The sequence below is a fragment of the Macaca nemestrina genome, chromosome 2 (genome assembly GCF_043159975.1).
Source record: "Macaca nemestrina isolate mMacNem1 chromosome 2, mMacNem.hap1, whole genome shotgun sequence".
Lineage (NCBI taxonomy): Eukaryota > Metazoa > Chordata > Mammalia > Primates > Cercopithecidae > Macaca > Macaca nemestrina.
Genome location: NC_092126.1, coordinates 181,277,185 through 181,301,907, shown reverse-complemented (window position 1 = coordinate 181,301,907; position 24,723 = coordinate 181,277,185). Strand labels below are relative to the sequence as shown.

General features: G+C 37.1%; 1 protein-coding gene across 10 annotated transcripts in view; it reads left to right on the top strand.

Annotated features, from left to right (window-relative positions):
- LOC105477512 (zona pellucida like domain containing 1) overlaps positions 1–24,723 on the top strand; it is a 310,970-nt gene that overhangs the window by 211,853 nt on the left and 74,394 nt on the right. For 9 of the 10 annotated variants that reach the window (XM_071092501.1, XM_071092504.1, XM_071092503.1 and 6 more), the window contains one exon: positions 5,218–5,408. The gene's annotated coding sequence lies outside the window, so the exon portion shown is untranslated. Of the gene's footprint in view, positions 1–176; positions 245–5,217; positions 5,409–24,723 lie in introns of all 10 variants that reach the window. The other variant, XM_071092505.1, reaches the window with a different exon arrangement.

The following is a 24,723-nucleotide window of genomic DNA, read 5'->3' as shown; positions in this document are numbered from 1 at the left end:
ATGACCCTGGAGCTATGTGTTAGAAAGCAACATCTTTTGTGCTTCTGGTTAGTAAACTTCAACTCAAATTAAAAGTAGTATGAGTGTGCCAAAAATCATTGCAGGATGCAACGACTGCTTATGACAGTAAACCTAATCTTCTATAAAAATGATACTGAGCACTTTTTACTTCCCAGGAAAGGAAGTCAGCTCGGGTTTATTCTCTGTTGAAAATAAGAAAAATATTGCTGCTTCCGAACTACAGGTAGGATTAAAACACTTTAACAACACATCTAAAAAATGTTTCCCCATTAAAAAATTCTAAAGTGCTTTTTAGAGTAGCAGAACTAGCATACCCTAAATAGCACAAATTGAGAGTTAACAACAGTGTCAAAATAACAGATGCAAACCAGTGTTTCTCTGGATAAGCTAATGCCCATTTTGCAGAAAATCTAAAAATTCTCAGTTTCTTCACCCAAATGTGTTGAATTTCCTAACAAGGATGTTTCATATGACCTTTGTAAATTGATCATCCTGTGATATCTGTTATTGGTGTCCTGTCCAGCTCTGGCTTGTTGTGGGAAAGCTATGGGTGCTAGAACCAAAACTGGCAGCTGGACCAGCCAAGTCTGTGGAGTGCCCGCCTACTGTCCCTAGTGCTCACTCAAGTCTCACAGGGATTTCTGACATTGCCATTGCTGATACCTTAAACTTCTTATGGAGATTCAGTTGGGAGGAAGAAAACTTACTTTGCATTCTTTCTTTGGTAATGCCCCATTCTAGGCCTGGAGCAAGAGCCCAAGGACAATCTGAGTGACATTTTCAATGCTCAGCCTCACCTTGCTGTCCTCATCCTGGATTCACAGCCTTGCTCTTTTAATGATGAGTTATTTCTCCCTGAAAGGACTTCTCAACTCCCTGGACAAATATCCTCAATCCTAACCTTGGTTGTTCTGTACCACCAGTTATCTGGAGCAGACATGCCCAATCCTGGACAAAACAACCTGACCCTTAATATAGTGATTTCCATGCTCTTCACTTACATCAACATTGTCACTACCTCTGAAGATTTTTACTTTAACCACTTAAGGTTACAAGTCAGATGAATTGTAATAAAAATTTTATTACAATAGCAAATGCTAACATTTGTTTTCCTACTGTAGGACCTACACGGTTCTACATTGCATTTTACATTGATTAACTCATTTAATCTTTGCAATAATTTTTTAACATGGGTACCATTATTTCCCCCATTTTACTAATGAAGACACAGGCACACAGAAATTAAATAATGAGTTCAAGCTCACACTAACTAGATTGAGAGCCTCAGCGTCTGATGACTAGCAAGAAACGGGAAAGAAGAGGATTGAAATTTGCCTTCATTTTATTTTGTTCTCTAGTGTTACTTTCAAAAGCAGATAAGTAGAATTAAAAAATATTTCTCTGTCATTCAGATGGTAATGCTAACCAGCACAAAGGTCATGGCTGTTTACTCTCTCCATGGTATGTGAGGCACCTAGTGTATACCTAGTACAAAATAGACACTCTATAAATATTTGTGAGATGAATGAATGACATAAAATCTTTTAGTTGCTTTTTCTTATGTGACCTTCGTTCTTTTTCTGGTCTTGTTCTTGTCAACTTGTGTGAACTTACTTTAATCTACTGTAAAGAACTGAAAAATATCTGGATTAGAGTAATTTAATAATCCTAGTCACTAACTCACACAGCCTTCTGTGGCTGTCATTGCCAACAGCGGATTGGGGTTGGTTGGGTGATGAATCAATTAAGAGGGTATTTTCCTTATGGGATATCATCAATCAGACTCCTCTAAGGTGTGTAATTAGGGGCACACTGAAATGTGGAATCCACATCGAGCTGGATGAGTCATAATTTTCACTGTTTCTGTAAGGTCTTTACTGTATACTATTTTTTAAATTATTTCTGGCAGTGAGAATAATTTCAAAAAACAAACTTGTTGTATGTTGTCAAAGCTGACAACACTGATGGAACTATGTGAGTTACATGAAATATGCTCATAGGGTGAGTTGCAAAGCTACTTAATGAGTAGTACACATGAAACTCATGCCAGTCTGTCACTCCTCAACCAAACTGTGGCCATGTGGTGCAAACTGTATTTTAGTTCTGATCTTGGTATTTGGTTGATTATTAATCCTAAACTAATCCAAAAGCTTGATTTGACTGTTAATCCTATAACTTGTTAAATTTTTATACATTTTGGCCATCTTCAACTTCTTAGTTCTGAGACATCATGCTAACCATGTTCATTAAGAGAATAATGAAATGGCTTCCTTTTACACAGTTCGTTCTTTTAAACACTTTGACAGCACTTAAAATTTAAAGACAAATGTTAAGATGAATATCTTAAAATTTTAAGATAGTACTTGAAATTATTCTTGGGATCTGACCTTGATAATTCACTTATGCTTAGTGTGCCCTCTTCTCCATTTGCAAATGAAGTGACAGTCTCGACCCACTTTTCAGAGGAGTCAACAAAAATGGTTAATTGAGGCCAGGCGCGGTGGGAGGCTGAGGAGGGCGGATCACCTGAGGTCAGGAGTTAGAGACGAGCCTGGCCAACATGGTCAAACCCCATCTCTACTAAAAGTACAAAGAAAAAAAAAAAAAAGAAAATTAGCCGGGTGTGGTGGCGCACGCCTATAATCCCAGCTACTCAGGAGACTGAGGCAGGAGAATTGCTTGAACCCAGGAGGCAGATCTTGCAGTGAGCCAAGATTATGCCATTGCACTCCAGCCTGGATGACAAGAGTGAAACTCTGTTTAAAAAAAAAAAAAAAAAAAAAAAAAAGAGAATAATTGAGCCTTATAGAGCTTATAGAGTACCTTAAAATATATAACTGCTTTGGATATAGGCAAAGCAAATAACAAATTCTAAAGACGTGTAAGCATAACTGGAGGAAAAACTCAAGATGCAAATAGGGACCTGCTGATGCTGAACAAGGCAGAACATGTTTTTGTGTCGGTTTTACTATTTTAAGTAAAGACTATTTAATTATAAAAATCAATTGAATCAGTGATGGAGTGATTTTACTTTAGTGTCTAATTGTGGGGGAGCTGCGTAGCACCATGATGACCTCCTCCTGTTGTGCTCAGCTCAGGACCAACTTTAATAAAATGTGACAACACAGCAGTTCCCTTGATTAAAGCTCTTTAATAAATAAATAATAGCTAGATGAATTTACCAGCCAGGAGGGAAAAGGAGCAAATGAAGGTCTAAATCCTATAAGAACAGCTTTATTATTTAAAAAAACTTTTATGGATTATTTAAATTGTGCTCTCTAATTACAATAGCCGATAATGTTTCATGTTTAATAGCATTTGTTTTGATTGTATCATTATCACAATTAACAAGTTGCTCTAATATCTACCTCACAGTATCTTTCCAGTAATGTGAAGGATAATAGGAGCTATGTGAGTGTGCTTTTCTTTTCTGTCCCTAGAAGGAGATCATAATAGTCAGAAATCTAGAGAAGTTCCACTTGCTGAAAATTTATATTTCATGAGTACCTTACCCCACTCAAAACATTTAAGATTTATCTATGAACAGTTTAATATTACACATCCACCCATTCTAACTGCTCTCTCACAAATTTTAATGATCATACTTGTCTTTGGCAGTATAGCGGTAGAGATAAATTTTCAATTTTTTCTTCTTTTCGGGTAAAGCCACAGCAGTGTAGAGATAATTTTAAAATATTTCAGTCTTCTCATACACCAGAATGTTGGGGAAACCTCGGAGCTGCTCTGGCACCCCAGTCTTCCAGCTCTGGTTCCAGAGATTATAAATGGGGACAGGCCTCACTTTCTCTCTTGCTTTGGATGGTCCTTTGGAGCTGTTTATTTATTTGTGCAACTTTCCTTGGTGGATTTGAGGGTGAAAAAAAATGTCACCGTAGCAGGAGTCAAGAAGGGGCTTAGAACCTAGTCATGTGAATATTTTAAAATTTTTATTGCCTTGTCTTTTTTCATGCAAATGAGACTAGGTGTGTGCGTGTGTGTGCGTGTGTGTGTGTGTGTGTACTGTAATTATATTGTAATCACAACCAAGTAAAACATCCTTCGTCAGCTCTCATAGAGTAAGTGCAGTTTGTGTGGAAGGAAAAATGGTGTTGTGCTACAGCAAAAAGGATATGGACTTGGCATTGAGAACATTTGAGTTAAAATTCCAGCTGTGGATTCACAGATAATTAACTTTTATTTGCTTTGCAAATCCACTAAACCTGTCTGAATTTGTTTTCTCATCTGTAAAATGGGAATAATACAAACCTCATAGGGTTGTTGTAAATACTAAGTATGTGAAGTATATGGAATATTATATGCTTTTAATAAGTTGTGTTCTCTTCTGCTTCTTTGCACTCCATTGAGGTCGCTTACCACAAACACAGGAATATGAAAAAATGACATTGCAGCAGAACTATCAAAATAAGAATAACAAAAAGGAAGATAAAACAATTAGGCTAAAGAAATGCCTAATCTTGTTTACCGTGACTAATTATAGTACTTAGCTCTCAGGTTCTTGATGGACAAGGCGACGAGAGAAACGCAGTAGATTATAGTATTGCCACTAGTTGAGAAAAAAATCAGGTAACTTTTTTTTTCTGGACCAACATATTTAAAATTAAATATTAAGTACTTTTACTTTTATTTTGTATCTCGGATTTCATTAAGTTTTTATTTAAAAGTTGAAGATGGATGTTCCTGTGATACAAATATGGCCACCTTTTTTTTTTTTTTTTTTTTTTGGAGATAGAGTCTCGCTCTGTCACCCAGGCTGGAGTGCAGGGAGTGGCTCAATCTCAGCTCACTGCAACCTCTGCCTCCTGGCTTCAAGTGATTCTCATGCCTCAGCCTCCTGAGTAGTTGGGACTATAGGCGTGTGCCACCACGCCTGGCTATTTTTATTTTTACATTTTTAGTAGAGATGGGGTTTTGCCATGTTGTGCGGGCTGGTCTCAAACTCCTGAGCTCAGGCAATCTGCTCACCTCAGCCTCCCAAAGTGCTAGGATTACAGGCGTGAGCCACTGCGCTGGCCCCACCTCTTTCTTTAAAAAATGCACTGCTAGCAAATAAAGGGAATCTTGGTAGAAGATGTTTGCAAGGTTTGCACTGAGGCTTATTCTATTGTAGAAGTGATAGAAAAAGAAAAGCTGACTAAATGAAGAACGTATGACCAGCTGATGCTTGTTTTCTTTCAGTTCAGTGAATTCGGGACTCAGTAACTCCATTAGTGACTGCACCCACACAGACCTTTTTCTAAAAGTCTCCACATTTGTCCAGTTGTTTCTTCCTTGGTCCAATGCCAACGCTCCATCAATACTATCGTCACCCCCATTCTGCCTCTTCCAAAAGCCCGCATCACTCATGGAGTCCTCTTCACCTGAAAGAAGTAAGTGTGAAGACTTTCGATTTTGACAGCACTCACCCACAATTGGTACTACCATTATAAAGAAAGGTGTAATGTTTTAAACTTTCTGACATATATGAGTCTTTGGATTTTTCCAATAAGCAATTGGAATTCCTGGGGACTTTCAGGAATTCTACAAAACATAAATGGTCCTTGAAATACATTCCTTGTAGTCTTTATGAACACCGAAACACATTATTACAAAGATAAATGAAATGTTACATTTTGTATATTTACAAAGGGCTGTAGCTTATGGTGCATATTTAAATACTTGCATATACACCAGTGAAGGCTACTGAGTTACAGTTAAATAATGTAATATTCTCAACCTTTACAAAGTTAACAGCACTACACAGAACCATGTGCCCAAATCTCCAATGTTAAGATTTATTTTGCTTTCTAAACTTATTTCTTGGGACATCACTCATAGGATTTGTCTGAATTATGCTATGCATTACATTTATTAATATAAATAATATTTGCAAATATGATTTAGTTTTAGTAGTACACAGGGCCATGAATATACATTTAAAACAGGGCAATAGCCACAAGCAAGACACCTGATTAGATCATGAAACTTCTCTCCTCCTTCCTCTTGTCTGGTTCCCAGAAATGTCAACCTCAACCTCTCTGCTCTCCACTGGACTAGTAAACTTGACTAGTGGGTGTCTTCGAACCAACAGTGTCTCTATGTTGATTGTTGTTTTTATCTCTTGCAAGAAATCATCACACTCCATTTTCTCCACTCCTTGACTGATTTTTTCTCCCAATGCAAAACACATAAATTACCCAAGAAATGCTAGAAAGAGATTTCTCATGGAAATACTAGGAAATAGCCTCATTTAGGACAGTAGTTTTTAACCTTGGTGTCACTTCAGATTCACCTGGATACTTTTAAAAAATACCTATGCCTGGGCCTCCACCCCCAGAAAATTGATGTAAGCGGGGTCTTTTTTTTCCCTAAATATTGGTGGCTCTGTTGTGTAGCCGTGTTTGAGAACTTTTCCTCCAGGAGTGCCCCAGTGGGTTACTCTCCATTCTATAAATTCCACATTTCTAAGAATACATTTAAAAGCATTTTTTAGTTCTTTCGTCGTAGGCAAATTTATTTTTGTATTCTCCTAGTTTGTAAAGTTTTTATGGGAAAATTAATTTACTTTTGAAAATGTATTCTTCATCAGTAATTTCCAAAATTTACTTTGAACAGTAATTTCAGAACCTAAGGGGTTGTTTGTGGCTTCCCAGATATTTTGAAAATAAATAAGATAAAATGTTATGTAAAAATAGTGTATGTGTCTCATCACCCCAAAGTTAGGCTTCTGAAGCAAATGAATATATTAAAGACAAATTGAAATCATAATATTTAGAAGGTTAGTATATTAAATGTTAGTACATTCATTATTACATTTTGGTAGTTATAGGTTTTACTTAAACATATTTTTAGTCATTAAAGAAATATGTATGCCAATTTCAAAAGTCAAGTCATGAACAATTATTTATAATAAAAACAAAACTTAACAACTCTAGCCTCCCTCTCCAGAAGTATCCATTTTTAATCCTTTTGGCCGTCCCAGTTGTTATCTTAGCATTTTAAATAAGATGATTATGCTGTTATTTCTTGATGGAATATTTTTTCTGTCTATTTCTTTTCTGCAATCATGACAAAGATTTAGCTATCTACTCTCCTCCATAATTTCCTCCATCCTTCCATTAAATTACATCATTATTTTTCAGTTGTGTACTGGCTACTTTTCTAATTTTAATTATGTAGCTCCATCGTTCTTTCCTGTACATTAACTGTGAGCTGGCTTTCTTGACTCTTCATTTTATAAGATGAGGATGTGACTGCCTGTGGCCTTCTCTTCCATTGTCCCAAGTTTCCCCAAATCTACTATTTTTACTTTTGCATCATCACAGTTGATAAAAACACATTCCATTTCCCATGTCTTCTGTATTTTACCTATAGATTAGTTTTAAAATGTGATAGCTAATATATGGTTTTCACATTCATCTGACTATAGAGAATTACACATTGTAAACCCTATCAGGCATTTGTATATTGAGATGCTCTCACATTTCTTCACCTCTTTTGTATTCTGTCATCATTTAAAAAAAATTTATATTACCTATTTTTTCTTGACTTTCTTTATCAGAGACCACTATACTCAATCACGGCCCCATTTTCATGCTCTAACAATCAGGACTGGCTCTTGGATCAAAGTTGTAATCCTGGGACTTCCTTCTAGGTTAAGAATCATTTTCTTTCATATTTCAAAGGCATTATTGTATTACTTTTTAGAATCCAATATTTATGGTTAAGTATTTTGTTGGGCATTTTTGTTGACCTGTATGTAAATTTTAATCCCTTCTGAAACTTTTTGGATTTTCTTTTTTATATTTGTCACTACAAAATTTTACAATAAAGTGTCTAGTTGTAATTTTTCATTAATTATTCTAAGCACTCATCCATTATTTTGATCTTAAGATTCATGTCCTTCAGTTCTGAGAAATGCTTCTTTTTTTTTTTGAGACGGAGTCTTGCTCTGCCGCCCAGGCTGGAGTGCAGTGGGGTGATCTCAGCTCACTGCAAGCTCTGCCTCCCGGGTTTACGCCATTCTTCTGCCTCAGCCTCCCCAGTAGCTGGGACTACAGGTGCCACCACGCCTGGCTAGTTTTTTTGTATTTTTAGTAGAGACGGGGTTTCACCGTGTTAGCCAGGATGGTCTCAATCTCCTGACGTTGTGATCCGCCGGCCTCGGCCTGCCAAAGTTCTGGGATTACAGGCACGAGCCACTGCGCCCGGCCTCAGTTCTGAGAAATTCTTTCTCGTTTTTTCTGTCGTGATTTTCATATCTTTTTCCACTCTGCTCTGATCATCCGAACTACTGTAGGTTAGATATTGGCCTTCCTGGAGGATACACTGAGAGAGTATACTCTCTCTTACATGTTTTCTCTCATATTTGTAATTTTTGGCAATGTTTTAACATTTTTATCTTTAATTATTTTATAACTTATTATTCGGGCTATAATTTTTAAAATGTATTAAGCTATATTATTGGATTTTCTCTCCTAGAGTCTCTCTCTCTCTCTCTTTCTCTCTCTCTGTGTGTGTGTCTTTCTGTTATATGTATATAATACTAATTTATCTCTGAGGATGTTATTTTCAGTATTTTAATGTTCTCCTCTACTCCCTAAATTCTGTCAATTTCCTCCGGAATGACATTTTCCTATTTACCATTAGTTTCTCTATTCCGTGGTGCGGTCTTGCCTCCAATACCATATGATGTTTTGCTGCCTATATATATTTAAAAATAAAGCAACATTAAGCATGTCAGTAGTTCTCTGCACAGTGGTTTTTGAATTTACTTTAGAGCAATTAGGCAGGCATGTGACTACTACAACTGTTCAAAAATATTACAATTAAAAATATTTCGGCCGGGCGCGGTGGCTCAAGCCTGTAATCCCAGCACTTTGGGAGGCCGAGACGGGCGGATCACAAGGTCAGGAGATCGAGACCATCCTGGCTAACACGGCGAAACCCCGTCTCTACTAAAAAATACAAAAAAAAAACTAGCCGGGCGCGGTTGCGGCGCCTGTAGTCCCAGCTACTCGGGAGGCTGAGGCAGGAGAATGGCGGGAACCCGGGAGGCGGAGCTTGCAGTGAGCCGAGATCCGACCACTGCACTCCAGCCTGGGTGACAGAGCGAGACTCCGTCTCAAAAAAAAAAAAAAATATTTCTGGGGGGAATCAGGAAATCCTTTAGAGAAGAGACTTCTGATTTTTTTATCCAAGTGATAGACGTCTGCGTCCTACATGATGATACAGAAAGGCAAGGGTTTGATTTTAATCAATATTCCTATTTTTCCCTCAATTTTTCGCATGTGATGGTGTTAAGAAACCCCAACCTCCACCCTCAGCTGTATAACTTCAGTTTTACTCTTCTGGGCTGTTGCTTCTTTATCCTCACATCATCATTTTTGTTGTACTATCTTTCCTTTGTTGTTCACTTCAATGATGTGAATCGTGTTTGCACACTCAAATGCCCATATGGCCCAGGCAGGTAATTAAGTAAATGAGGAAGGCTGGTCCTTAAAAAATAAAAATGGACTAAGCATGCCCTGGTGCTGGAGAGAGTGCTACTACTTGTTTCAACTATGATTTATTCTTTTACAATCAATTTGGTGAAATCTTCAGAGGCGAAAAAGATCAACACATATGGTTGACATGTCATCTTGACTCAAGGGTTGTCCTAAGTATTAAACTCTAAAATAAATTCATTACTTCTTGGTCGGGGGGAGCTTTAAGTCTTTACTTTCTGTCAGACTCCTCTAAGCTACCTTAAATGAACAAAGGTTCTAGGTAAAAGCATGTCTTTGCCATGCACAGGCAACCTCAAGACCTACCAAAAATGAAACACTGTATTTTCTATTTAAAAAAACTTCAGTGCAGAAGGCCCTGAATAATCTTAAAGGCAGTAATTCTACCTTGATTTTATAGTACGATGGCAGCATGCTTCATGTTTCTTTCTCATTTGGACCCTAGATATAAATTTAGGGCTGCATATTGAGACATAACTCAGAGAAAGTGATTTTGTATGGGTCTAGGTTAATGTGGTTCATTTATGTAGCTTTCTGTTTCTATAGCTTTATCCAGAGATGGGGCTGAGTTATAATATATAAACTGAGGATCAGATGGATGGCATATTCTTGCATGGTCACTTTTAATATCATTTCTCTTGTCAAGCCATTAGCTAATGCAACAGAGAGTTAGCGATTTTATTCTCAGATGAGATCCTGAGTGTCATGGTTTTCTGATGCTGATTGAAGGAAGAATTACTAAGAATTATTTGCTTTGGATATGTGATGGTGGTAGGGTTGATAGCATATTAGATACTGAAAAAATATAAATATATTTTTGGACTGGAGGAAGACCTTTGAAGGGATACTTGTAAAGCAGGCTAAAAAGAAATACTTAATGTGTTATACCCTCCTTGTGATTTTGGTGAGTTTAGCAGAATTAATGACCAGGTACAAATTGATGGAGGCAAGAGAGTTAGGTCTCAGCAGTTTCCATGAGATTTCTTCAAGGCACTCAAACAAACAATCTATATTAAAACCATGTGCTTTACTCAAAAAGATAATTTTAGGCCCTAACAAATAAACACACAGCGTGCTTTCTACTCCTACTGACTTCAAAGCAGCCTCCCAACTTGTACCCGCAACTGGATTTCTACCCTTAAGTCTCTCCTTTTTAGAATCTGTGTTAGTACCACCATACTATCAATGGAAATATGAAAACAGCATGTAACCACATTTTATACTTCTATCTGTGTTCACAAGATTTGCTGAGAAATAGGGCATATGTGCTTTAAAATCCATAAAAAAAATCCTAAAATATTTTATTCAGTTAAGCCTGACTTACTCAGGTATTTAGAGCAAAGAGTATGTTTTGAAGGTATTGCCTCACTCTATCCATTCCACATGATGCAGATGCCTCTATTAAGCCTGTCAGTTCCTCCCTAGAGCAGAGAAAATCAAATCAAAGCTTGACAAACATGAAGTGCATGGTTTGCTGCTGTGAGTCTTCACAATGATTATAGATCTCTAAACAACTGATAAAGTTGTGGTGCTTGAAATTGATTGCTGAGATGAGCAGTGGTGCATACCACAGCCTGTCTTTTCCTTGCCACACATTGCTTAACTGGCCACTCATAGCCATGTGTCTAGATCAATATCCCAACATGTGAGAGATTATTGGAATGTTGCAAATGGAAACAATGTCAAGGTAGGTTGACGCTGCTGAAATGGGAAAGCACCTCAAATAATTAACATGTAAGCCCAGTGATATTCTAGGTTCCCAAGGAAAAAAAAAAAAAAAAAAAGATGTCAGAAAAGGACCTCATGTCCTTTTTGAGTTATAGACTAAGTAAATTTTTAGTCTCCTTAGAAAACAATCCAGAAAGGGAAAGGATGTGTTTAACACATGCTTTCCTTTTGGTATGCTGATATATTTTGGCTTTCTTAACTCATTTTATACAACCCAAAGAGCTGACTTCCTGCCAGTTTCTTTGGAGAGAGAGCTTATGGATTCTAGCTTCTAAACTTAAATTCTGCAACTAAATACATCACACTTGCAGAAAGTTTATGAAGTATTTAAAAAGATTCTCTAAGTCTAAACTATAAAAGTATATTTTATCTACTCAACTCTGTCCAAATCTGCCCCATATGAAAAGCGAAGACAGAAAACTTAATTTTGGGGTGGCAGATTGTATATCCTCCAAATTGCCACAACAATGTCTCCCATTTCGCATTCCCTTCCTTGATGTTCCTGTTTTCAAGATGTGAGGTGTCTATGTTCCTTCCTCTTGAATCTGAATGGGATTGTGACTATAGCTGAAATGATATGATGTGATTTCTGAATCTAGATATAAAAAGTGATACAGCTTCTGCTTGGTTTTCTTGGGAGAGAACACCGTCATGTTATTGGGAACATGTTATAAGGAAACCAAAGCAATCCCCTGGAGAAGCCACTGGGAAGGATCCAATAGCCAGAACCTTCTCACTAGCCCTAAGTGAGTCATCTTGGAAGTTGATCATCCAGCCCCAACTGAACCACTCCAACCCATTATTTTATGATGCAGCAATCAGATATCCCCACTGAGATCTAGACAAATTGCAGATTTGTGAGCAAAATAAGTGATTGTAATTGTAGTTTTAAGGTTTGGAGTGCTTTGTTAGGCAGCAAGGGATAACCGTATCAGGGAATCAGACTTAACTTTGTGGGGACTCAAATTTGGTAGTGTTTTCCATACCTCTGTAACAGGGGTGGGCAATGTGCAGGCTAAATAGGCCCTGCAGCCTGCTTTTTAGAGCTCATAGCTAAGAATGAGTTTTACATTTCTAAAGGGCCATTGAAAAGAAAACCCTAATCAACTAATCAACCAACCAACCAACCAATCAACCAAACAAACAACAAAGAATACGTGACAGAAACTGTATGTGGCTTACAAAGAGGAAAATATGTTTTTATCTGGCCTTTTACAGAAAAAGTTTGCTGACTTCTGCTTTATAATGATGTTGTTCCACAATATCCTCTTCTTTTGGCACTTAGTATAAATCAGTGCAACTGGTTTTGTGCCGGAAGACAAGCTTAACAATGATAAGAACTCTCAGGTATTTTTTTCTTAAGGCCTTATCGTAACTGTCCTTCTACAACCAATGTGTTAGTACATTTTCTGTTGCCTACAACAAAATAACTGAAACTGGGTAATTTGTAAAGAAAAGAGATTCATTTCTTACAGTTCTGGAGGCTAAGAAGTCCAAGGTCGAGGGACCATATATGATGAGAGCCTTCTCGCTGGTGTGAACCCTTTATAGAGTTCCAAGGTGGTGCAGGGTATTGCATGTGCTAATATGTTACCTCAGGTGGTCCGTCCTCCCTCCCTCCTTCCCTCCCACCGTCCCTTCCTCCCTCCCTCCCTTCCTTCCTTCCTCCTTCCTCCTTCTCCTTCCTTCTTTCCTTCCTTCCTCTTTCCTCTTTCCGTCTTCCTTCTTTCTTTTTCTTCTGCCATCAGTTGCCCTGCCATGATAACTCATTAATTCCTTAACCTGTAAATCCATCTATCTATGGATGGTTTAATCCATTCAAGAGGGCAGAGTCCTCATCATCTAATTACCTGTTAAAGGTCCCATCTCTCAATATTGCCACATTGGAGATTAAATTACAACATGAATTTTGGAGGGGACAAATACTCAAACCAGAGCAACCAAACTGAGTTTCAAAAACAGTTTCACTTTTTATTGAGTACCTTCATGCAACCATGTTGATTTCCGCCTTAAGATGTAATAGACTATTTCAAGAAAATATATTTTGGGTGTTATGTGCCTCAGAATCAAAAATAATAGCAGGAAATTGAAATTTGAAAACATTTCTTGATCTCTGTATGCGTGCATAGTGCCTTGTTTCCTCTTCCTTCAAACATGGATATCTGGTACAGCTATAATTTCTTGTTTTTCTTTTTAACTTATTTTTATTATACTTTAAGTTCTAGGGTACATGTGCACAACGTGCAGGTTTGTTATGTATGTATACACATGCCATGTTGGTGTGCTGCACCCATCAACTCATCATTGACATTAGGTATATCTCCTAATGCTATCCCTCCCTACTCTGCCCACCCCACAACAAGCCCCGATGTGTGATGTTCCCCTTCCTGTGTCCAAGTGTTCTCATTGTTCAATTCCCACCTATGAGTGAGAACATGCGGTGTTTGGTTTTTTTGTCCTTGTGATAGTTTGCTGAGAATGATGGTTTCCAGCTCCATCCGTGTGCCTCCAACGGACATAAACTCATCATTTTATATGGCTGCATAGTATTCCGTGGAGTATATGTGCCGCATTTTCTTAATCTGGTCTATAATTGTTGGACATTTCTTATCTGAGACCTAAACAATATGAATTTGTCAACACAAATATTTTGTATTCATATGTAATGTATATTATAATTATATATTGGAACTAAAGTTTTCCAAGGTGGAAATTGAGATAGAGGGTGTGAAGATACAACACCAAAAAGTTTAGCATTTTTTTTCCTTAGGTGACTGAATTGGTTAAATTTTAAGACAGCATGTCAAAGTCAACTACTAGCCCAGAAGTGTATTAAGCAACTGTGCTATTCCATGGGTTCATTGTACCAGTGAAATCACAGGGTTTTGTCTAGAAAAATCACTTTCTCAAAGTTGTTCTTCCATTAAATAGATTTTTAAAAATCTTATCTTCAATTGCAGATTCAACAACTCTGGATATCCAAACTGTTACCAGTGCAGTATAAAGAATAAGAGTATTTTCGTATAATAGTGTTTGGATTTAGACAGGGAACTAATAGAGTTTGCAGTTTTGAATTCTGCTTACTTGTCAGTGAATTGGGGAATGGGGTGACATTCTGAGGACAAGAAGGCATGGCAGAAATCTACCTAACCTGATGTGCTGAGATTGATTCATATTCCCACATTACATTTGCTTTGTGGATTTAAAAAAAAAAAAAAAACTTTGGATAAAACACTTAGGTTTGAAAGCTAGTTTTGACTTGGCAAAAATTTTATTAGAAATCTCTTTGGCGTTTAAACTACTATCACTTTGCCAGTTGCCAGTGAAATGTGGTAATGGAAAATCCTGAATATCAAAGAAAGAAATGACTTTCACAATTAGAATACATTTAAGTACTGACTTACTCTGTCCTTTACCTGAGATCTTGGTGATTTTTAGAGAAAACAACATAATGCAGGCTTTATAAAGTTACATTAAATCTTTGATAGGTTGAAAATTGCTGTGGAGCTTTAATTTTTTGAAATAGGTTTTCAGTGCAGGGTAAAATTGATGTAATGACATAAAGAAGCAAAACAAGTAACAACCTTTCAAAGAGATTCAACATAATTGTTACAAAGTGAAAAACCTTTTAGAACCCCCCATACATTTCAGCAAGAATTGTGTTGTTTTCCATTACGGTTTTTATAGAGCCTCTGTAATATTGGTTCATAAAATGTGTGTCTGCAGAAATTATCTACGGAAGTTAGAGGTAGAAAAGACCTGCTAGGGCATCTATTTCATTTACAAGCTATCAATAACTAATGTAAGACATGACAATAATGCAACATTAAGGTTATACATTTAAACACAGAAGTCAGGAAATGCAAAATTCAAGGATCTCATAATAACATCAAACACCCACAGTACACAGATAAAATATTTTTGATTGCTAATTATACTGTTAAGTGTTATGCCTTAAAATGAAGCACATGAAATATGAACAAGCTAATGTTCCCTTGGGATACTTAAATATCCTGGCTTTTATGTTTAAATTGGTAACTTTAAAAGTTTCATTGACATAGATTTTCTTTTTTTGTTTCCTTCCTTTATTTTAAAAAACTGAAAAAAAAAAGTTTCCATTGATCACTGATGTTAACAGTGTTAAGAATTACCCTCAGCCTCCATATAGCTTTCTGAAGAAGTTATTTTAAAAAGGGGCTAGTAAAATTAGCCAGAATTATGGCCTACATTCCTTAGGATGCGGTCATCCATGTCTCTGAACATCACCTGGTGCTGTGGTTTGACCCTTTCATTTAAGCATGGAACTGTCTTCCCTGAACAAATTGATTTGGTGTCACATTTGTAAATTTCTCAACCTTACAAAGTACAATATAGAAAGAAATTGAGAGTGGTGATATAACCACATCTGATAAATTTTGATTTCAAGAAGGCTTTTTAAGAGGGTAGACTCTCCTTTTCAAAAGATTATTCTTAATTAGGGCAATTAAAAGGAAGGAAAGAGGTAAAGCCATTATAGGTGCAAAGCACAGTAGCAAAAATATACCTAGGTTTTGAGATTAGAAACTGAATATAAACTTAAATCAGAGATTTAAAGATGGCAAAGATGTCAGTGAGGTAGTAGAAGGAGGGATCAGGAAGTAGATGACAACCTTTACTGATACTTCATTGCTTAAGTTCTAAATGCTTGACAAGGCAGACAAAGTCTTCCCCACTCCAATTTACCACCTGTTTATCTCCAGTGGTAGGCAAATGACAGACTCCAAAGCTATCCATGTCCTAATCCCCATAACCTATGACTATGTTGCTTTACTTAACAGACACATATATAGCAGATGTGATTCATTTAAAAATCTTGACATGGGGAGATTATTTTGGAATATCCCAGTAGGTCCAATGTAGTCATGTGGGTCTTGATTAGGAGAATCAGAGAGGATACCTGATGAAAGAAGCAGAGGTTGGAGTTATGTGAATGCTGGCTTTGATGATGGAAAGGGGCCACAAGCTAAGGAATGTGGGCAGCCTCTAGGGATGGGAAAAGGCAAGGAATGAATTCTGTCCCAGAGCCTCCTGAAGGAATGCAGTCATTGCTGACACCTTGATTTTAGCCCCATAAGACCATTTTGGGCTTCTGAACTCTGGAACTGTGAGAACAAATTTGTGCTGTTTTAAGCTACGATATTTGGAGTAATTTGTAATAGAAAACCAATGCACCTGGGCACATTCATAATGGTTGCATCATATTACTTTGTCTCCAAGGTGTCATCTATTTTAAGACACAGCACTAATTTCATAAGACTTGGAGGCGGGTACAAAATACAAACATTTCTTTTATGAACTAATAATAATTTATATCAATTACATATTCCTATCATTTTAAATAGCATAATTAAACTTGGAGCTCAAGTTTCCTTTACAGTCAGAGTTTAATGATTCTTCTCACTCTCTTTAGGCTATGAGAAATTATGTAGTTTGGCCTTGACATGCTGCTTTTAACAATGCATGTTCATGACTTCTTTAGAGACAGATATTGTCATTTCAAGATGTTTTGTTTGCATTTCCTACTTGTTAATTCATGGTTCCATTTTTTCTTTAATTGAATTACATGTTGGAAGTTTAATAGTTTCTCTTGAAAACCTGGTAGAAGCATTTGTCAGGCAGATGTTGGTGCCTCAGTGATAGTCCATCACAATGCATGAATCAACCATGCTATGCTTCACTACTTTTAAAAGTCTTGTGATTTATTCGAAAACATTGGCTCTGTCTTCTGCCTCTAATTGCATTACCTGTTTGCAACAGTCTTCTTCTTATGCAAGCTGCTTCATAGGCCTCATAGAGTAATCTTTTTTGAAGACATTTAAGTCCCAATTGGATATTCATATTTCAGTGAAAATTAAATTGCATGCGATGCTACCAACGCAATGAACTCAGACAAGTTAATGAACAAACACCTTTCATGCAGACTAGTTTTCTTCACTCAGAACAAAAACAAATGGGTTATATCTTTCAGCTGAAAAGATTATTTGATATTGATTACATAATACGTCTTGATTTTTAGATACATAAAACTGTGAAAAAACATGCCCATCAGCATCAAAGAGATATGGTAATAATATGAATAACAGCTAATACAGCACAGTCCAGATGAGGACACTAAGGCTGGGAGAAGATAAGTAACTTTTCCGAGATTGCAGGGTTAGCTGGTGGCAGAGGCAGCATTTAGATGCAGTGGTGCTGGCTAAAGCCTGAGCCTTTGACCACTGCACTCTGTTACGCTCTTTCCTGTTTCCACCAGCTATACTGAACAGCTCGATGGTCTGTGAACATGTTGTTCTCTTTCTAGTCTCAATTTGCACACCTGGCAATTTCTCTAAACAGAGTGGTTAAAAATATGTGCTCAAAAGTTAAGTGATTAGAGCTCTGGCCCCACTACTTACTAACCATGCCTCGGTATCCTCATTTCTAAAATGCAGATTTCTTGCTACCTATGTCATAGGTTTGCAGTGAGGATTATATAAAATAATACAGGTAAAGGGCTTAGTATTCATTGCAGGCACACAGTAAATTCTACTTAATAAAAAGGAAGAGAGGAGGAAAATAAGGACTGATGCTTATGTTACTTGCTTTTGAACACATTCCACCACTCCTCACAGCAAATTTTTCATATCCTTCAATTTGATTACAGTCAGAAAAAATTTGGGGGATCATCTACTTTGCGCATACCCAGTGCTAGCTTCACTATCATCAAGGGAATTAAGGGAGTACAAGAAATGTAAGAATGCTGTGCAATGGGGAGCGCTCCCACACCAGAATCAATGGCAGACAGACTGTGAGCAGTGGTCCTCTTTTTCTCGCTCTCTCTTTCCTCCTACTGCTTCAGTTAATGTAATATTTTTGGAATACCTTAATTGGGTAGACTTGTGTAAAGCCCTATCTTTGCCACTGAATGTTGCTTGGAGAAGGAGGGTTGATGGGAGGCTCTTCAATCAACACGTCAACCAGTCTTGCCCCACTGCTCAAAAATAATCTAAGTGCATTTCTCTACTATAAATTGGAAGTGAGTAGGAGAACTCTGATGAGGTATTTTAAAGATTACAGCCTTAAATTTTGAAAAGTAATGATATTTGGTCTTTGTTGTGTCAGTTCCTTGTATTCTATTTCAGAAGGTGACTCTCTAGCACAGGGAGTCCTGTGCATTGCTACTCCTGGGCAAATTTAGAAGATGACATTATCTGCCACCTGTTCAGGACACCACCTCACTCACCTTTCCCTGTTCTGAATATACCCTGGATCTTAATGCAATTAGCACAGTTCATTACTAATGAAGGATCTTACGTGACTTTGTGCTTCGTTCTCATCGTCTAGGCCACTACCTTCACTAATCATCCGGGCTTTCAAATCCCCACATTTACTGAGTATAATACTTCCTTGAGGTATTTGTAAAACCTTTACTTGTTCTAAAGATGTGGTGAGCTAAGTAATAATTTCTCTTTAAAAGTGTTTTCTGCACAGTTGAGTTAATGGAGACAGATCACTTTAACACTTAAGATAAATGTATGTGTGAATGCACACCCACATACTATATACACTCATATATACCTATAGATTCAGCAGTAGCAAAGAGGAAGTTTGATGCCATTTAAATAAAAGCTTTGATTTTGGAAAAAATTGAAAATTAGTAGACACAAATCTCAAGGAATGGGATTTTTTTTTGAACTTAGGGAAAACCACTATTTTCTCTATTCTCTTGACCTTTGGTGTATTATTTATCTGGTGGGTTTCACCAAGATTTAATATTTGAAAAAGGTCATATGGAAAGCCAAATTCACATACCGTATTTGAATAATGTAGGCAGCAGAGGTCTAGGGAATTAGGAAGTATGAGTTCCAGTCCAGTCTCATTTCTACCCCTGATTTGTTGTTTGACCTAAGGTGAGTCATTCTCTTCTTTGTATGTCAAGGGTGATAATGAGATCTCTTCTTTCTCTTTCTAATATAGTTGTTGTAAAGAATGCAATCATCTCCTAACTGGCCTTTCCCTTTCCTTTATACACTACCTCCGGAGACATCTTCCTAAAACACTGTTTTGCACTCTAGCCCTCTGTGCAAAAACCCCCAGATCTTTTCTGTGGCATAATATCCAGGGTTCTTCCCATTTGTAATCCCAAGCAATTACTGACCCTCTTCAATGTGACCTGTGCTGCGCATTTTAAATATTAACTCTTAATCTTCATACTACCATGATCATATTTAGTAAAGATCATGCCTTTTAAATGTAAAGAAAATAAAATCTTTAAAAGCAGAAGTCTGAAGTCATGTCTATTGGATTCTTGGCTCATGCTCTTCCTACATGCATATTTATACTGCTGCTACTTAGCTTGTGCTTTTATGCGCACGCACGCACACACACACACACACACACACATTTTTATTTATAACTTTATATTCATGCACCACTTGTTTTCAAAAAGGATACAAGATGGAACAATAAAATTCACATGTATGACAATGCTAGTACATTAGTAATGAAGCAAAACAAGAACTATGAAAAGGAAGAAGAAGCAAGCATTTTACCTCTAGAATGTTCTCCCACACCGTTTACTCCACCACATTTGCCCTGTGATCACACTCAGTTTCTTGCGGGGACTGCTGCAAGGCCACCTATCTTGTATCCCCACTCTGTTGTTACCCCTGTATAGTTCATGTTCATATAGAGAGTAGAGTCACTATTTTAAAAGATAAACTATGATAGCTGCTTAAAATACTGTGCTGGCTCCATTATTTTTAGGTTACAATGTCATTCTTTGCCGCAGTCTTCAGGGCTATGTGTGATCTTCTCCATGCCCAGATATCAATCCTCATCGCCTCTCATTCCTTATACACCTCACTTCAGTCATGGGTGGCCTTCATTATGATCCTTCGGGACATCTTGTCTAGACAGTTTTGCTTTTGTTGTCACCTAAGCCTTTTATGTTCTGATCCAAGATCATCATGTGAATGTTCCTTCTCATCATGTAGATATCAACTCCTAGTTTGCTAGTTCTCAGTCAGTGTTTGGACAGATAAATTATTCTTTTTTAAATGTCTGCATGGTAAATGCATATTTTCAGTGGATGAGTTAACTGAATTAAGGTGTATCTGTTTGCCCAGTCTTCTCAACTACAAAGAAAAAAAAATACCAAAATGATCATGAATACATACTAATATACTCAAGGGAAATTGTTTTTAGGAATAATTTTTTGAATTAGAATTACTGGATCAAAGACTATGTGATTATTATTTCTGATATATTTTTCCAAGTCAGAGGGTTTTTTTAATGTATTTATTTATTTTGAGATAGAGTCTCTCTCTGTCACCCAGGCTGGACTGCAGTAGCATGATCTCGGTGCACTGCAACCTATGCATCCCAGGTTCAAGCGATTCTTATGCCTCAGTATCCTGAGTAGCTGGGATGACAGGTGTGCACCACCATGCCCTGCTAATTTTTGTATTTTTAGTAGAGATGGGGTTTCGCCATGTTTGCCAGGCTGGTCTTGAACTCCTGGGCTCAAGTGATTCACCCACCTCAGCCTTCCAAAGTGCTGGGATTACAGGTGTGAGCCACTACGTCTGGCCAGAGAGTTTAATTTTAAAGCATAACTCAGAAGACAGTTTTTAGTCCTTTTAGTCCAAGCTAAGGTAGTCATGATATGTAGCTTTATGAAGCTCTAACCTGATCCAAGGATAGAGCTTAGAAATCCTTTAGGAGTAAATGTCTTGAATGGTTTTCCTTGATGTGCACTTTTCTCAGCAGGGTTTTATGTAGGAAATTTTATATTGAACGCAGCCTCTCACATTTCCTATTGCTAACTAAAGGATGAGTCGTAGGCTTAGAAGTACTGGAATAAAAACAAGAGCTGACCTCCTGCTATGTACATTGGAAAGTCTGAGCTGTGTTTCTGCCAGGCTGGAGGGTCCCAGGCTTCTCTATGGGGATAAGCCGGGGGGTCCCTTTGCTGAATACCCATCCTCTGCCTTCTCCATGCTCAGAAGGGCTAGCACCACGGTTGTCTCCTTCAGAAGTTTCCCCTGACTATATCTCTCCCTTTTCTTTACTCTTTCTACACTTACTGACTGCACGATCTACTTGGTCCTTAAAATATACTATACTTTATCATTTATTGTTTATCTAATTTATATGTCTTGTTTCCCTCACTTGAATAGTGTGATGCTCAAGGGTAGAGATATTATCGCACCCTTATTCCTGTTTCCACACCTGATGCAGCAACCCACACACTAATAAAAAATGTAAAGAGGAAGAATGATCATCCCGCTGACTTTCCATTACTGCCTGTAGCGTCTGGACCTCTCACCACTCTTTAAACTCTCCCTTTGGCCTATGATACTCAGCATGAGGCTGTTAACCCAGACCAGGAGCTGACCACAGGTGTGGAATATTTTCATTCCACATGAATTTCAAACCAATAGGAATCATTTCCTCTGCTTTCTTAGCGTTTCCTAACCCATTGCTCTCACGACTAAACATTTTTAGGACAAAATTTCCATCACAACTCATCGTTAAGCTTAGTCTAAGAAGAAAACAAGCTGTAGCCTTGAAGGAAAAAAGCATCAAAAAGTTGTTAGTGAGAGCAACTTTTGGTTATATGGCTAGTCATATGCATGACATGTCGGCCACAGTATTCCTCCTCTATAATGAACTATGTAGACAGATCTCTTTCTCTCTCATACAGACACATATGTATGTATGTGTGTGTATGTATATGAATGTGTATGTGCATTGTGTATCTGTGTGTGTGTGTATATATGTATGTGTGTGTATACACACACACACACACACACACACACACGCATCTCAAAAGACTGCCGAAATACAATTTCTAGATACAGTCATTATTGATATTTTCATGCTCTGGCAATGTAACATTTGACAGGACTGCACCATTTTGTGCTTTTGCTACTGCAAAGCTTAGTGTTGCAAAGGCTGCGTATGAAGTGCATACAATGTGAAACTTTTATTCTGATCTCTTCTGAATTTTTCACAGACTGTGGGCACTCAGTCCATTGGATTGGTGCTTTGTTTTCACACCATACCTTAGAAGTTTACATGTGCTTCTTTTGGCCTGTTTCTAGAAAGAATAGCATTGACTGTCTAATGTTCTTTGAAATGAAGGATTGGGCATGTAGGCACCGTAATATGGCAGGAGCAAAACCAGCTGATTTTGTCTAAAGTTTAATTTATTAGTTTTGGCTTTTGATGTTGATAATGATTGACCTGCTACTCTTTGTTATGAAAAGAAAACCATTGTATAGAATGCTTAGTGCAAATTTAGTATAGCCCCCTTTGTCAATGAATGGTTAGGATTATTTCAGTTCTTAAGCTGTTGCTACTTAATATTTGGCATATAAACTGTAGCAAAGGAGGGAGAAAAAGTAACTATTCAGCTAATTTACCCTCCACACAGCTTTTTGCCTCACTTTAGGTTTCAATGTTTAGATCTTTTAAAACCAATTTTCACCAAAGTAAAACTTAGCAAACTAAGGCTGTCCTCATAATAAATGTGTTATAAGTAGAGGCATTTTTCCCCTAGAGATTTGACTGCTTCTCTTAGCAGCTATTAGACCAATAGTCCTTTTTATAATTAAAAAATACTATATGTATTTTAAAAAATGCCTCAGTATAATGAGGCATTTCTTTGCCCACAGTAAGTCCATAAATGCTTCCTACTGACACTATGAAATCTTGAAAATGCTTTTTTAGTTTAAGTATTTTACTACTTTTTTTACTTCTATGTTCGAAGTCCATTAGAAAATAATTTAAAATCATTTAAGTATCTCCCTTCTACCATTCTGTCATTCACTAAACATTTTTTTGAGCACTAACCATTTCTTATGTAATAGTATGAAGATATCTGTGCTTATAAAGCAGTTTTACCTTCACTTTTAATTGTACCAAAGCTTGAACATCAACTAAACATTTTTTATAAAGACTTCAGTATTGATATATCAGTACTTTAGGTAAGATGCTGTGTAATAGTACAGAGTATTTTTAATCTGAGGATCTCAGAAATACAGTGGTAGAATTAATAAAGGCTAAGTCGGTAATGAGAGGACATTGTTAAGTCCAAGTAGGCTCAGTCTATTTAAGGCAGTGGAAAGAAATGGAGACAACATTGCAGGCCTAAGAAACCTAACTGTGCAGAGTTGCTTGGGTATCACTGACTTTCTGAGGCAATAGAATAATATTGGATGACTGTGAGAATGCTTTTTTAATGTCCCATCTTTATTCAAGCAAAGACCCAGAGGTTAGAAAATGTCAAGCTCTTTCCTTCAGGTAGGGCTGTGTGAAGGTGATGTCTTCAGTCTGCATTGTTAAATGTCAAAGATATTAGTGGATTTTAAACATGGTCCTTATATCGATAAAAGTTGTGACTGTGGGATAATGAAACTAAAACTATTAGTGTTTTTAAAAACTTTTCTTATGGGAAATCTCAAACCTATTCAAAGTAAGCAAAATAGCATAATGTACCCTTATGTACCCATCATCCTGCTTCAAAATGTATCAATATTCAGCCATTCTTGTTTTATTTTTCACTTCTGCCCACTTCCCACCCCTACTTTGTTATTATTATTTACAGTTCTATTTTGTGAGATATAATTTACGGATATTAAAGTGCACAAATAGCAGCTTTACAGTTTTCACAAATAGGTGCATTCTGTAACCCTGCCTATACCATAATGTGCAATGGGATTTATGTTTACTATTGTGGATGCTATATATTCTGTAAGTATTCATATGAGAGAGAGAGAAAAAAAAATTCTCCATCCATCTACTCCCCGATTCCTAGGCATGGTGGTTAGGTTTTAGACATGGGCTCAAAAGACATGAGATAGATGAGCTTTTGTTTCCAAGTTACTAGGAAAAATTTTAATATTCATCTGAATTACAGACTCTCTGACATATCCTCTTCTTATACCTCTTCAACATATATATAACTATCATGAATTGGTGGAGAAAGAATCAGTGGAAGAATCTTCAAGTCCCATGTTAATCCTCAGAGGCTTTTCTTTGTTAGAAAACTGGCTGAAATTAAATTCACATAACATTATCTGAGGCTTTTACTTAAATGAGAAAATATTAGTTTTTCCTTTTGATCCCAGTAACCCATTTTTGGGCTTTAATTCAATAGCTTAATCATACCCGTAGATGCCTATAACTTCTTCACAAATCAGGAAATTAATAAACTAGTTTATCCTGATGTGTCTTAACTGTGGAAGTTGAAGTCACATAGGTATGGTTGAGTGGTAGGTGGGACATAAAGGAATCTCTGGGGCATATTGGGGGGCATGAGTAACAGGCAGTGTGAATTGAGAAGGTTCTACTCTACTTAGATTTCCTCCTCCTAGTTTTGTCAAGCCCAACCAGTTCATGATACAGATCACTACAGATGAACAAGACCTTAATTCTATGTATCAGA